We start from the raw sequence: 15,632 nt of genomic DNA, 5'->3' as shown, positions 1-15,632 counted from the left end.
CACGTGAACAGGTCCGCTCGGGAGCATCTCAACACGTGCACTGGCGTCCTCTCCCTCCCCACTCCGCCTCTCGCTTTCATTAACCAAGTTATTATTATGTATATTTAGCATTTCTCGCGGTTGTGCTTGAAATGCTCGAGTTAGGACGGGTTTATCATTTGGAAGAGTTAAATATTATTATTTGCCAGTTCAGTGAGAGTAAACATATAATGGAGAAGAATTAATGTCTCTCCAGGGCATTCACTTGTGACGTTAATTTTTATTACTAGATAACTGTTATGACTTTAACGCTCTATTCGGCTTTAGTGGGAGGTCATTTTATCTGAAATTAATTACCACACAGAACACCGTTTGTTATAGAGAATCGAATTCAATTCTCAGGCACATTGGATATAAATGTGTTTATTACAATGAAATCTGACGCAATACTGGCGTCGGGTGACGTAAGAATTCTAGCCTATTGTACAGATGTAATTATTAGTACATGTGAATTCTACGTTGTGTTAATTTTACTTACTACAATGATTAGTAGAATTAGTAATAATTAATGAGAATACAACAGTGTTGTATTCGGTGTTGGAAATTTCCAACAAGACCAGGCTGGAAGTAGAAAAAGAGAAAACCAGACTGGAGGTAGAAAAAGAGAAAGCAAGAATAGAGATGGAGAAAGAACAAGAGAAAGCAAGACTAGAGGTCGAAAAAGAAAAAGAGAGAACAAAACAAATGCAGATAGAAGCGAACAGAACCTTGGCTGAACAAAGGATTGAACATGTGTTGCCAGAGAGCACCACCCAGGTATCACACCCACCAGATGTTAGGGTTAGGAAGAAGGACATTCCCTTGTTTGTTCCCGAAGAGGCGGAGAGCTTCTTCGAGCATTTTGAAAAAGTTGCCAGCATCAAGGAGTGGCCACAGGAGGAATGGGCCCAGCTGGTCCAGTTAAGATTGACCGGTGCAGCCAGGGAGGCATACACCCAATTGTCACTGGAAGAGTGCCAGGATTATGCCACGGTAAAGAGCAGCATATTGCGCTCGTTTCAGTTAACCCCAGAAGCTTATAGGAAGCGCTTCAGAGAGATGGTGAAGGTTGGAGCATGTACTTTTGCTGAGACAGCAAGGGATCTGGAAAGACGATTCCAGAAGTGGATTGAGGCTGCTGGAGTTGGATCTTACGCTGACCTGAAGCAACTGATGGTCATGGAGAAGTTCTTGGAGATGATGCATCCCGAAACAAAGTTCAAGATCCAAGAAGCAGGGATAAAGGAGGTGAAAGATGCCGCAGATAGGGCAGATATGATTACTGAAGCGTACATGAGCTTGAGGGAGAACAGAGTGAGAAGCGAGGCGAGACGCAGCAATGGCAGACCCAATGGAGTCTGGGGAGGAAGAGATTATGAAAGACCCAGAGGAGTCTGGGGTGAGAAGAATTTTGATAAATGGGCAGATACACGTAGGTACCCTAAAACTCAGAAGAGTAGGTCGCGCACTTCGTCTGAAAGTGAGGATGGAGGAGCTAAACGAGAAACTAATCGTTTTCCAGGGAATCAAGAGTCCAGTAAAGCTCCACAAAGTACGAGTAGTACGTCTGGCCCGAGGAACTCCAATACGAGTGGGCAGAGTCAGAGCTACTCTGGTACATATAGAAGAGACTTTTCCCAGGTGAGGTGTTACAATTGTAACGGATTGGGTCACGTGATGCGAGACTGTCGGCAGGGCAAAAGAGTTGTGACCCTGGCCATGTGTGACCCCCGAAGTAAATATACTAATGTGTTCCGAGACAAACCACAGAAGATGAACTTAGTGAACGAGAGGTACAGGCCGTTCATAGCAAAGGTTGGATCAGTGTAGGAGGCCAACCTGAGGTAGAAGTTGGTATTTTAAGAGATACCGGAGCTAATCAGAGCTTGATTACGAGAAGCCTGATTGGGAATGATCGACGGTTAGCTGGCAGGAGTAAGATGAGAGTATATGGGTTATTGTCTGAGAGTGACATGCCCGTTTGTACTGTCCAGCTAAGGTCGGAATATGTGTCGGCAGAGGTGATGTTGGGAGTGTGCTCCGACATACCTGTTCCAGGAGTCGAAGTGATCCTGGGGAATGACTTGTGCGGGACAAAGGTGTTGCCAAGAGTCATGGCGGAGACTGAGCCAGAGGAGTGCCCAGAAGGCCACGGCACGGGTGGGACACCTGAGAGTGTGAACCTGACTGACATCCGAGGAGATGAGTCAGAAGACCGCCAAGCCATTGAAAACCCTGTCTCGGTAGTGATGAAGGCAGAGGTGGCCGACAAGGAAGACGCTGGAGAAGATGAGACAGTGTCGATTAAACCGGTAGAAGATATCGATGTAGATATAGCATGGCTGTTTGATGAAGGTCCAGCCCAGGAAAATGAAGTCTCGGTGAGATCAAAAGTGAAGATGGCCCAGCCGAAGAAGAATCATGTGCAGAGAGCGGACCTGAGTGGAGCCCAGACTGCTGAAATTAAGAATCGGAAGATGAATGCAACTGTGCTGAGTAGGAATGAAGAAGGATGTGGACAGACTGAGGACGGGAGTAGAGCGTCAAGTTGTCCACGAGCACAGAGGCATATGGATAGTGGAGTTAAGTTGTTTGAGATGTCAGGAGTTGACATGTTTCACAGAAAACGAGGAGGAGAGATAGTGAAGAAAAATAATAGCCGAGAAAATGAAAGGAGAAGAGATAGTATGTGTGGAGAGATGCTTACGCGCACTCTAGGAGAGGTAAAGCGACATGTACGGTCGAGTGCTGTTGGCTGTAGTACAGCGCTCGGAGAAACTTTTAGGGAACGAAGAAGAGTTGAAGGAGAAGAAATGGAGTGGTATAGAGGTGAGAAGTGTGGGAAGAGGATGATGATACAAGCATGGAGGAGTAGAAGAAAGCTGAGGACTCGATGGAAGTCAAACAGGATGAAGTCTCGGATAAATGAGGAGACGAAAGGGAGGATCGTCGGTGAAGACGAGGGAGAGAAGTATGATGACAGGAGACAGAAGTATAATGGCAGTAGATGGAAGTGTGAAGACGACAGAGAAGGTACAGATGGCAGATGTCTGACTCTGGACGTGAAGAGAAGAAGACGAGGAAACGGAGGGTGGAAACAATAAGTAGAGTGGACCGATGGAGCGCAGGCGTCCTAGGAGGACAGCCTAGCCGAGAGGTGCCAGAGAGGTCGGATCGTTTGTGAGAAGATCATGTTTCTGGCGAGTTGTGAGCCGGATGTTGCTAGGTGCAACGAACTAATTGTAGACTCCTAAGGGAGTACATCAGCAGATCAACCGGTCGAACCAGTCGGTTGAAGAACGAGACAGTGTGGTGGCGGATGTATTATCCCGAGCTTTGCCACTGGAATAACTCTCAAAAATAAGGGGAGAGGAGTGTTATGATCTCAACCTACAGGAGAAACGAGTCTCCCTCCTTGAGAGTTATTCGGCAAGCCTGACCTAACCAGAAGGTCTAAGAAATATAGAGGTGATAACACATATGTAAAATAGCTGGTTGGATATGCTGAACAATTTGAGATTATGGGCAATGAAGAAGAAAACAGATAAATGACTGGCTAGGAGATGTGGACATTTTGCTGGAGGCGTGAGGCTCGCTTCTTGAGGGCTTTGACCTCACTTGAGGCCAGATATCGCAGGGGGAAAGCTGCGCTCCGTTGAGGTCCCATCAGAAGGGAACCCCTAGTGATATATCTCGAAGAGAAGAGAAGTGTGTAGACGAGCCAGCTGTAGAATCGAGCTGGGAACGTTGTGGTCTCAAGTCCTGGTCAACGAGGAGAGTATTAAACTGCCCAGAGGCATTGTCGTGGGCCGTGGCAGCGCCCTGACCAAGCTTCGTCAGAGGGAGGAGCGCCCTCGACTAGACAATCTGTGGCAAGCACGAGTTAAGCCAGTTCATAGTGATTGCTTGTAGGTGGTCGTGTGCCCAGCGACAGTAGCGAGGTTTATTTATAAGTTAGACATGTTTTGATAAGGCAGAAAGCCTAAAATAAGAGAGTGGAGAGGGAGGAACACAGAGCGACGTCCGTCCCCTCTGAGCGCTGGCAGGTGACTGAGAGCTCCCGACGGCGAAGGCCCCTCCCGGAGTGAGGCCCACCGGTCGAGGTGGAGTATGGACCCGCCCAAAACGGGGGAGTCCACTCTCACTGTATGTAGAGGACAGACAGAGGTTTGAGGCAAACATATTGTGTGATTATTTTTGTTTATGTGTTAAAGGGGGAAACATTTTTATTGGAGTGTCGATGGGTTGCAGGTTTGTCTTTGGGGAAGAAGTTGTTGAGAACTTCGAAGCCAGCACAGATGAAGTAATTGATGAGACTCCAAGGTAGTGGAGCAGAGGACCTCGAGCTGTGAGGAAAAGCAGTGAAGAGGAGTGTCACGTAGAGGTGGTGAAGCTCCATAGTTGCTCGAGAGAACTTCATGGTGTAGCAGCCAAGAGAGCTGTGGAGGAACCTAGCAGAAGGGTTGCTCAAAGAAACTTCATGGTAGCAGCCTGGAGGAGCTGCAGAGGATCCTGGTGGTTAAGCCCAGAAGAACCTAAAGATCAGGGTAGTGAACTTCCAGAGGTGGAAGGGAAGTTCTGGTGGATTATTTGTAGGGAGTTGATAGTGTTTGGTTGTCATTAGCGTGCAAGACGCAGTGAGAGGTGAGTGATTGTTGGCATTCTTATGTCAAGGAGTGTTTTATACTGAAGTTTAGAGTTACAGACGTAGGCTGGATTACCTACAGACGTATGCGCTCTAGGACTGATAGAGTGATCGATTGATCATTGTTATGTATCAAGGAACATTTGTACTGATATATGTTATTGCATTCACATGTTGATTTTCTTTGTACACATTTATAGATACATATATACATTCTTTTGCTGATGGTGCAACAGTGTATGTAGACTTGATCAACTTGAGGAGGTTGATAGTATCAGGTGGTGAACCAGGAGATAGGATACCACTTGATAAGCTGATGATAGAGTTCTGATGATGTTGGAGTGCAACCTGATTGTAATAGTATAGAGTATAGGATTCATTATTATTATATGTGTGTATGTATTGTGCATGCGCTTTGTCCAGTAAATGTATTCGAATTTGCTGGTGTTTGCCCTTGTCCTAGTGAGGCTTCCCATGAAATAGTACAGAAGAAGAGAGAGAGAAAGAAATAACCAAGAACCACTGCTGTGGACAGGGTAGAAGGTAATACTAATAAGTCAAAAGGGGATTGAGGAGATCATATCACCTAAGGAGAGAGTGGGGAGTCACAGCGGCTCGAGTGGGTGTGTACACGTGACAACGAGGCTAAGTGTTGGAGCCGCATCCCCTAAATGTGTGACGTTGAGCCCCTCTCCAAGAGCCAGAAACGCCAAGGGTGATCTCCTAGTGAGGTATAAGCACTCTACCGAGTTGTGGGTTGGGTTGTCCGTAAAGGAGGAACACGACGACAACAACACAACCAACCCACAAACTATAATAAGGGTCAACCAATTGAATGGGTCGACACCTATCAGTATCTAGGAATCATCCTGGACACACACATGAATTTTAATGCTGAGGTCACTTACTTGAGAGAGCGAACTGCGGCCCGGACGGCAATCCTCAGGTCGCTAACCTCCCTTTCTGGTGGAGCCAATCTGCAAGTCCTCCTTTTATACTATGTAGAGGCAGTCAGATCAGTGATCGATTATGCCGAACCTGCACTCACAAATCTATCACACCAACAGTGGAAAAAGCTTGAAGTTGCCCAAAACAATGCTATGAGAGCCGCACTGGGAGCCCCCATGTGGACCAGGCTTGAAACTCTTAGACTGGAGACGGGTTTGCCCTCTCTACAAGAAAGAATATCACAAAGGACAGCTACAATTGTCAGTAAGATAATTATTTCTTTTGGTCCAATCCCAGTATGGCAGGCCTTGGTGGTTGGACTAGGCCAAAGCAATGGAAACTCTTGGGCTGCCAGAGCAGGAAAAGTCCTACAAAGCAAACTGGGACCGATTTCAAAACCTCATTTCACAGTGGCAAAGAAACTATAATCTTCCCGAAGACATTAATCAGGCAGAACAAGAATTTGTCAAAGCGATTCAAAGTGCAGCCAACCACTCAATCCCACTGAAAAAACAGTCCACCGGACACCATAAAGATCATTGGTACTATTGCGAACGTGTCAAAGAACTCAACCATAGACTCAACAGAACAAGAAAGCTATTCAAAAAACAGCCAAGTGACCGCAACAGGATCTTACTTTGTGAGGTCAAGGAACATGTGCATCGAGAGACCAGACTAACAAAAAAACAAAAGTGGGTGGAATGGTGTTCACACCTGAATGAACACACCTCTCTCGGAGAGATGTGGCAGCAAATTCACCGAGCCAAAGGGAATAAAACACCTAAAGCTCCACACCCCAAGGATCCTCAACAGGAAGCCGAAGTACTGGCAACCAGGTTTGCAGAGAGAGCAGCCAGCAATCAACTTCCACCAGATGTATTAGCAGTACAGACCGGACTTGAGGAAGAAAGGTGGCACAGAATCCTTACAGCATGTGAAGAAGTCTCTGACACTAATGCCCCCTTCACACTGGATGAGCTCAATCGGCCTAAGAAAAACTCCAAGGATACATCCCCTGGAGCCGACAAAATAACCTATAAAATGATTAGAAACCTCGGCCCAGAGGGAGACGCTGCATACCTAAGGTTAATTAATTTAGCCTGGACTTCTCAAACTAGACCTTCTGCTTGGAATAGAGCAGACATAGTGCCGATCCCAAAACCCAAAGATCCAGCTAATCCCAGGCCCATCTCTCTCCAAAGCTGTGCAGCCAAGACGGCTGACAGAATGGCACTCAACAGACTGGAGTGGATAATGACTAAACTGCACCATGATATATATGCCTATAGAAGAGGGGTTGGCACAGTGGAATGTATTACAACTTTGTTAGCCCACGTGAATGACAGACCAGGAATGCTGATATTCCTGGACCTCGAAAAAGCCTTTGAACTGGCAAGCGCCCCAGCTATTCTCTGCTGCCTCATTGACAAAGAGGTCAGAGGCAACCTGCTCTCCTGGACCAAAAACTGTCTCATAAACAGAGAAGCAAGAGTAAAACTTCATGGCACAGTCTCTGAATACAAAAGACATGAAAATGGTACACCGCAAGGAGGTATTCTCAGCCCTCTTCTCTTCAACTGTTTAATGGAAAGAATAATGAGGTTGAAACTTCCACATCACTGCAGGCTGCTAAACTACGCGGACGACTTTGTCATCATCATAAAAGGCGTTGATGTGGTGCGCCTTGCACCCAAATGCTTAGACTGCATCAGTAAAGAGGCAAAATAGATTGGGATCAAACTCAACCCCTCAAAGACAAAGGCCATGCCCATAAAAATAGCGAAGCCCAACATCCAACTCACAGTACAGGGTCAACCAATTGAATGGGTGGACACCTATCAGTATCTAGGAATAATCCTGGACACACACATGAATTTTAATGCTGAGGTCACTTACTTGAGAGAGCGAACTGTGGCCCGAACGGCAATCCTCAGGTCGCTAACCTCCTTCTCTGGAGGAGCCAATCTGCAAGTCCTTCGCACATACTATGTAGAGGCAGTCAGATCAGTGATCGATTATGCCGAACCTGCACTCACAAATCTATCACACCAACAGTGGAAAAAGCTTGAAGTTGCCCAAAACAATGCTATGAGAGCCGCACTGGGAGCCCCCATGTGGACCAGGCTTGAAACTCTTAGACTGGAGACGGGTTTGCCCTCTCTACAAGAAAGAATATCACAAAGGACAGCTACAATTATCAGTAAGATAATTATTTCTTTTGGTCCAATCCCAGTACGGCAGGCCTTGGTGGTTGGACTAGGCCAAAACAATGGAAACTCTTGGGCTGCCAGAGCAGGAAAAGTCCTAAACAGACTACATTTAAAAAGCATGATTCTTGATAGAGAGGGTGATCATCCACACCGAAATTACACTCCTTCCGCACCGTGGGAAGAGCCTACTTTCAAAATTGTAATAGAAAGTCTCCCAATGAAAAAGGCTGCCTATGATCTGACAATCCTAAGGCGCATAATAGAAGAGCAAATGTATAGCATAGCAGTAGCAGGAGCCACCCACATCTTCACAGACGGATCGGTTGACACAGAATATGAGAGTGCTGGCGCTGCTCTTTGCACGGCCAGCGTACAGGCATATTGGAGACTGGGAGGACTAGTATCATCAACCCAAACTGAGCTGTTTACCATACAACAGGCATTCGCATATGTGATTGCACAAAACACTCAAAATGCAATCATACACATAGACTAAAAAGCTGCACTTCAAATACTAGGACAAAAACAGCGGAAAGATAATGTGGAAATAATTACCACCATTTTGTATCTTGGAGCAGTCGCTAAAGGCAAAGGACTCAACATAACCTTAAACTGGATCCCATCCCATATTGGAATCCCATTAAATGAAAAAGCTGATGAAATTGCTAAATTGGCAACTCGTCATCCAGTGATACATAAAACAATTCAACCCAGCCTAGAGAACATAAAAAACATCATCACCAAAAAACTCTCACATCTCAACAAAGCCTTTCTACACCAGAGAATAGCTGAAGGTTCGCCATCTGCATCATGGTATCTTTAGGCAACCAAATTAGAAAGGTTAAATATCCCAAAAGGAATCCACAGGAAAATAGCAATTAGGTTATATAGACTACGTCTAGGTTACAGATGCAACTGGGAGATTGGTGAACCCCGACAGAGAGAGTGCATCTTCTGCCAAACTGTCACAGAAAAGCCATTACTTCACTATCTTCTGGAATATGAAGCAACCAGTGACCTTAGAAGAGCTTTAAGAGTTCCTGAATCATGCAGTGGCCACCCTGAAGCCATCAACACAGCCACTCTCCTGGTCAACAAAGGTGTCCAGCAGCTGGACACCCTCATAAAGACTGTGAAGCAGTATCCTCCCCCGCGATAACAGCTTGATGGTTAAATGCAACCTCAGAAGACTGAGAAAAAAAAATTGTACCACTTACGGGCTATTCATGCCCGTGCCACCTCTTGGGTGGCTTAATCTTCATCAATCTTCCTCATCACAAGACCATTTGGTCACCATTTGGTCCGGGAGACATCTTCCGTCACGCAGGGTGCAGTTGCACCTCCACAGATCTCCAGTATCAGCTCTTGATACTGGTAATGGCTCAAAAGGGCCACCACTTACGGGCTATTCATGCCCGTGCCACCTTTTGGGTGGCTTAATCTTCATCAATCAATCATCAGTCAATCGAAGAATGTACATAAGAACATAAAAGTAAAATAACTGCAGAAGGCTTATATGCCCATACGAGACAGCTCCTATTTATATCCACTGAATCTCATTCGTAATCATGTTCAACTCATGTTTAAAACAATCAAGGGACCTCACTTCTATTATGTCACGTGGTAATTGGTTCCACTAATCAACAACCATATTACCTAATCAGTATTTGCCCAGGTTTTTTCTAAATCTAAACTTCATCTGCCAAAATATTGGCAGAGGCAGTTTAATGGTGACAAATGAAAGGTTTTGAGGCTAGGTAATGATGATAGAGTTACAAGATACGAGCTGGATGGTGTTGAGACTGCGAAAGGGGTCTGGGAGTTATGATTAGTAAGTATTTAATACCGAAAAACAAATGCCTAAATTTTCGTAATAAGACAAATAGGTCACTGAGATTTATTAGTCGAAGCGTTACAAATAAGACACCTGGTGTTGTTTTTCAGCTATATCTTGCTCTGGTTAGGCTCTCTTTAGATTATGCAGTTCAGTTTTGGTCACCTTACTATATGAATGGATTTAAATTCACTAGAACCATGTTATGAACCATTTAATAATTTATGTTTTCAAGATGAAGACGAATGGTATTTGCAATTATGGATTCAAGTAACTTTATCAAAACAGACGTTAGGCTAATTGGCCGATTTTTTTTACCCCTGTCATCTATCTCCTTTCTTAAAAATTGATACCACATTAGCAACTTTCCACGACTCTGGCACTCTGCTTGATTCTAATGATTTATTAAATATAGTAGACAATGGCTCGCAAAGCTCCTCTTTGAATTCTTTAAGCACCCTGGCAAACACTTCGTCCGGCCCTGGGGATTTGTTTGGTTTGAGTTTCACTATTTGTTTAATAACATCTTCCCTGGTAAATGTTAGACTAGTCAACCTGTCCTTGGCCCCACCCACATAGACTTGTTCAGCTTAAGGCATAATGTTAAGTTACTCTTCAGTAAATACAAAGATAAAATATTTATTAAAAATACTACTTATCTCTTCATCATTATCCGTTATCTGACCTGTCTCAGTTTTTAATGAACCTATCCTTTCCTTAATCTTTGTACGATATAACTGTAAAATCTTTAAAATTTGTCTTTGCTTGCCCTGCTATGCGAACTTCATAGTTTCTTTTTACCCTCCTTATCTCTTTTTTAACATTTCTAACCAGTTGTACGAATTCCTGTTCAAAACTATCTTCCCCATTCTTAATCATTATGTATCAAGTTCTCTTTCTACCAATAACAGTCTTCAGATCCTTTGTTATTGTTACGAACCCGATTCCATCGTCGGAGCACGGAGCAGGGATGTCAACGCCATCTGTGAGTCCGCTCCCGAAACCCCCACAAATTGGACGACGCCATCTAGTGGTGACAGGTTTATACCAGCATGAGGCGCTAGATTCCTGTCCTAGTCAGCTCGAGAGGTACCTGGTGCTGACCTCTGGTGAGGTGGCGCTTAGAAAATCAGCGCCATCTGTTATAGGAGGAGTTGTATGACTATGTCAGAGTACGTAAGTGATGTTTCCTAGCGTCCCATGTACTGACTAGTGTACTGATGACGTGTCTGTATCCAGAGTCGACGTAGGGCTGCTGTGGTGCGAGGACAGTCAGTCTACCCAGGGCAGCCAATAGCTCTCTACTCCATTCTGCTTTACGGAAGCAGTGAGCCGCCGCCGGAGAAGAACTGTGTAGTGTTCTACTGCCTGCGGGTGAAGTGACAGTGACAGAATACGGCGTACCCGGAACTGGCTAGCGGAAGAGACGACTGACAGTAAGGTGCTACGGAGGAGTGTAACCAGTGAGATGCAAGAAGCTCCTGCCAGGGGTTCGCTACCCTTGTATTTGTACGTGAAGAGGCCCAGCAGCGCGAGGCTGATGTTCTCTGCCAGCACCAGGCTGGAGAGTGATTGTGGGCGTGCACGAAGAGCACCTAGTGAGACTTTGTTTTGGCTGGCCCGTGGCTAGGGTAGACTCGTGGGTGTTTCCCAGTACTGGTTGAGGACGGTACTGTGTGTTGAGGAAACACGGTAGCTGACACGACTGCATCGATGAGCGTTTAATGTTCTATGAGAGAGACACTTGTGTTCATATTAAGTGTAGTAAATCTTCCTTTAGGATTAAGAGGTGATGGGAAAGTAATTAATTATATGTGAATATATTGATAATTGACGAAGTGTCATATTCAATGCACCTCCCCCATTGTGTTTTACTTGCATTACCGAGCTCACTCCTTGAAAGCCACTACTAACTTGGGGCCGGATACCAGAACTTTAGTTCCACCAGCAAAGAACCAGGTTGCGACCCATTGTGGCCGTAACATGATTGGCATCCCCAGCGGGATCCGACCTCTTAATTGTCAAGTACGTTTGACAGGGGTGGTGACGTAGTGCAACACCCTGTGAATAGTTCCCCCGTTCGTTATTTGTCGGGACGTTACATGTCCTGTTCGGTGCTCAGTGTGATTAATCACAGTATTGGCGAGTGCAGTGCTCAGTTATTATGTGTCTAGTGTTAAGAGAATCGGTGTGTTACTTGCTCGTGCACAACTTGGTGACACAATGGCAGAGAAAATAACCATTAAGGATCTAGACGATGTTCAGGACTTTCTGAACAAGGACTGTCTTGCTAGATTGAAACAATTGGGAAAGCAGGAACTTGTGCTAGTAAGTGCCTATTTAGAGATCAAAATACGTGAGAGTGATTCCCGGGTTGAAATCTTATCGAAAGTTCATAAGCACTTAGAGGCTGGGGAGAAGCAGGAAAGCGAGGCACAGAGTACAAAGGAAAGTGTGGTGGCCTCCACTGAAAAGGAAGATAAAGGCAGTGACGATGAGAGTGATGCGGGTGAACTGAATATAAGTTTTCTAACTGTCAAAATGCGTGCCTTAGAAATAAATCGTGAGATAGAGTGGAAGAAATTAGAAATAGAACGGGAAATTAAAGAGAAGAAAATGACTTTGAAAGAGAAGGAAATGGAAATGAAACGTTGGAATTAGAGCGAGAAAGAGAAAAAAAAAAGAGAAAGAGAAGAACGAGAAAAACAAGAAAAGGAGAAGGAAAGAAGAGAAAGAGAAGAGAAGAACGAGAAAGCCAAGAAAAAGAGAAGGACAGACTACACGAGTTGGAAGTGCTATGATTAGGCGGTCAGAGGAAAACAAAGGAAACAAGTAGTTTCGATCCAGTGAGAAATATAAAGATGGTCCCAAAATTCAACGAAAAAGAAGTTTCAAAGTTCTTCGCTGCCATCGAGAAGGTTGCTGCCTCTTTGGATTGGCCAAAGGAAAATTGGGCCATCATGATACAGTCCGTCTTGACTGGGAAGGCTCAAATTGCATACTCCACTTTGTCGCTTGATGATTCCAGTGATTACGACGCGGTGAAGAAGGTAGTGCTCATGGCTTATCAACTGGTGCCGGAGGCTTATAGGCAAAAGTTCAATAACCTGAAGACCTCGGAGCACACGTTCACGGAGTTTGCGAACATCAAAGAACGGCTTTTTCAGGAATGGTGTTCATCTCGAAAGGTGAAGACGAAAGAACAACTCGAGCAGCTCATACTGTTGGAGGACTTTAAAGAATGTCTGTCTGGAGATCTCAAGACATACCTAGAGGAACAGCAGGTAGAGACCTTGAGTGCGGCTGCCACTATGGCATCGTAACTCAACGATCCTCTACCAGGTATGTCCCGAAGAGTTACCCACGTCTGTTTGGCAAATCTCGACCAAAAGAAGGAAGACCCGTCCCACAGAGTGCTTTGAAGACGCCCCCAGGTGGCCCCCGAAGGACTAGTCCTAACAGACCAACACCCCGCAGTCCAAGCAGGAACGTAGTGTGTTGGACTTGCGGGCAGAGAGGGCATGTTGCTGCCAGGTGCCGAGGAGGGACAGGTAACGACCCGCTCAGAGAAGTAATGCTGATGAGTTGTAGGACACCACCAGTGGGAACCCAGTCTCTAATGACGAGTAGAGAAGGACCAGGATTGTTTGCCCCTTACACTTCAGGCGGGTATGTATTGAGTGATCATACTGGTAGATCAGTTGTAATGGTCAGAGATAGTGGAGCAGCCCAGTCCCTGATCGTGATAGACTCGTTACCCGAGGGAATGAGTGTTGACGGGAGACAAAAGGTTGTTCTAGTTGGGTTTCCTTTGACACGGTAGGTTGCCCCCTTAGTGCAAGTACACCTAGACTCGCCCTACTTCAGTGGCACATGTGCGTTGGCAGTAGATGATACCCTGCCTATAGCTGGGATAGAAGTAGTACTAGGCAACGACTTGGCGACAGGTTTGAACTACGAACATCTCAAGACGGTGGACGATCCAGTTATAAGGTCTGAGGTGACAGTAGAAAACATTAATACCCAGGTACAGACAGACGTGAAATTATATAACTTGTTTAATTCTCCCTCTACCCAACAGATTGAGAGCATTCCAACAGATTCTGCTGACTCTTCTCCCGACGAGAAACATGAGCTTACGGTGACAGAAGCAACTGAGCAAGAAGAGGGGGCCTCATGTACAAGCTCCCACGGATACCCAAGAGTCTGGAGTGCCGGCACATAAGTACTTGCGGTACCGCACGGTACCATATTCACTGAACCGGCCAGAGATTCCCCAAACGTCAGAGGTATGTGAGGAAAGTGCGCAGGTTCTAGTGCCCTCTTTGATCCAAGCCAGGCTAATGGATATAGCCGGCTATGGATATTACCGTCTCATGAAAATTATTCCTAAGTTAGCCAAATGTTTCTTAGCGGTATTTTGTATTATCCTCGTGTGTGTCCTAAGCAAAGATCAGTGGATGAACCGTCAGATGATGACTCCTATGAACATCGTGGAGAGACACCAGGGATTGGAGACCCGCCCTATGAGTATTGAAGTCGAAGAAGGGACCCAGAAGGTGATTGATGATACAGGGAATAGGAGAAATGTTTTGATGGGTGACTGTTCCCGACAGGTTGACACCCCCCCCCCCCCCCCCCCCCGCATAATTGCTGAGCCTGGACTCAACATTATACAGAACGTTGGTCGACCTGACGGTGGAAGAGAGAACACAATCTTCAATGTACATGCAGTCCTGTTGGGACTAGGTGTGGGCCTAGTAAGCAGTTATGCTGTAGGTACAGATTTAAAGACTATCGCTGTTACTCCGAATCGCCAGTCCCCTGTGGAAAAAAATGCCTTCTGCGACCAGTCACCAGCGGTGCCACGACACAGGGAGGTGTCTTTTCACCCCAGATCGAGCCTCTGTAGATCCTTACCCAAGACACGTGAGATAATTGTGCCTCTGACGGGCATCCCAGTAAGGTTTCTGGAAGTCACATCAGGCAGGTCATTGCCTATGATCTTCGAGTTTTCCTTGTGCCAGATTCTTCTATTAAGGCAGTTTTGCAGACAGGACATCCTCGCTACATCAGTCCATTGTTTATGTGCGTCTGTTTGGTTTTTGGTTTTGTACTAACGTACTAATTTGGTTTGCTTTCTCCTTTGTAGAAAACCCAAACCAAATTCCTTTTTGGTGGGGAGGTGTTACGAACCCGATTCCATCGTCGGAGCAAGGAGCAGCGACGTCAACGCCATCTGTGAGTCCGCTCCCGAAACCCCCACAAATTGGACGACGCCATCTGGTGGTGACAGGATTATACCAGCAAGAGGCGCTAGATTCCTGTCCTAGTCAGCTCGAGAGGTAGCTGGTGCTGACCTCTGGTGAGGTGGCGCCTAGAAAATCAGCGCCATCTGTTATAGGAGGAGTTGTATGTCTATGTCAGGGACCGTAAGTGATGTTTCCTAGTGTCCCATGTACTGACCAGTGTACTAATGACGTGTCTGTATCCACAGTCTGTATCCAGGTCAAGACGGTTGAAGGTCATGGCGTGCTCGTGCTACACGTTGTTACTGTGTGGGGTCATCAGGCTGTGTTGTGTGTTGTTAGTATAGGTCAGGCAGGGCTGTGTTGTTAACATAGGTCAGGCAGGGCTGTGTTATTAGTATAGGTCAGGCAGGGCTGTGTTGTTAGTATAGGTCAGGCAGGGCTGTGTTGTTAACATAGGTCAGGCAGGGCTGTGTTATTAGTATAGGTCAGGCAGGGCTGTGTTGTTAGTATAGGTCAGGCAGGGCTGTGTTGTTAGTATAGGTCAGGCAGGGCTGTGTTGTTAACATAGGTCAGGCAGGGCTGTGTTATTAGTATAGGTCAGGCAGGGCTGTGTTGTTAGTATAGGTCAGGCAGGGCTGTGTTGTTAGTATAGGTCAGGCAGGGCTGTGTTGTTAACATAGGTCAGGCAGGGCTGTGTTATTAGTATAGGTCAGGCAGGGCTGTGT

Source organism: Procambarus clarkii, chromosome 48 (assembly GCF_040958095.1).
Source record: "Procambarus clarkii isolate CNS0578487 chromosome 48, FALCON_Pclarkii_2.0, whole genome shotgun sequence".
In the NCBI taxonomy this organism is placed as follows: domain Eukaryota; kingdom Metazoa; phylum Arthropoda; class Malacostraca; order Decapoda; family Cambaridae; genus Procambarus; species Procambarus clarkii.
Note: the sequence above shows the minus strand (reverse complement) of the source record.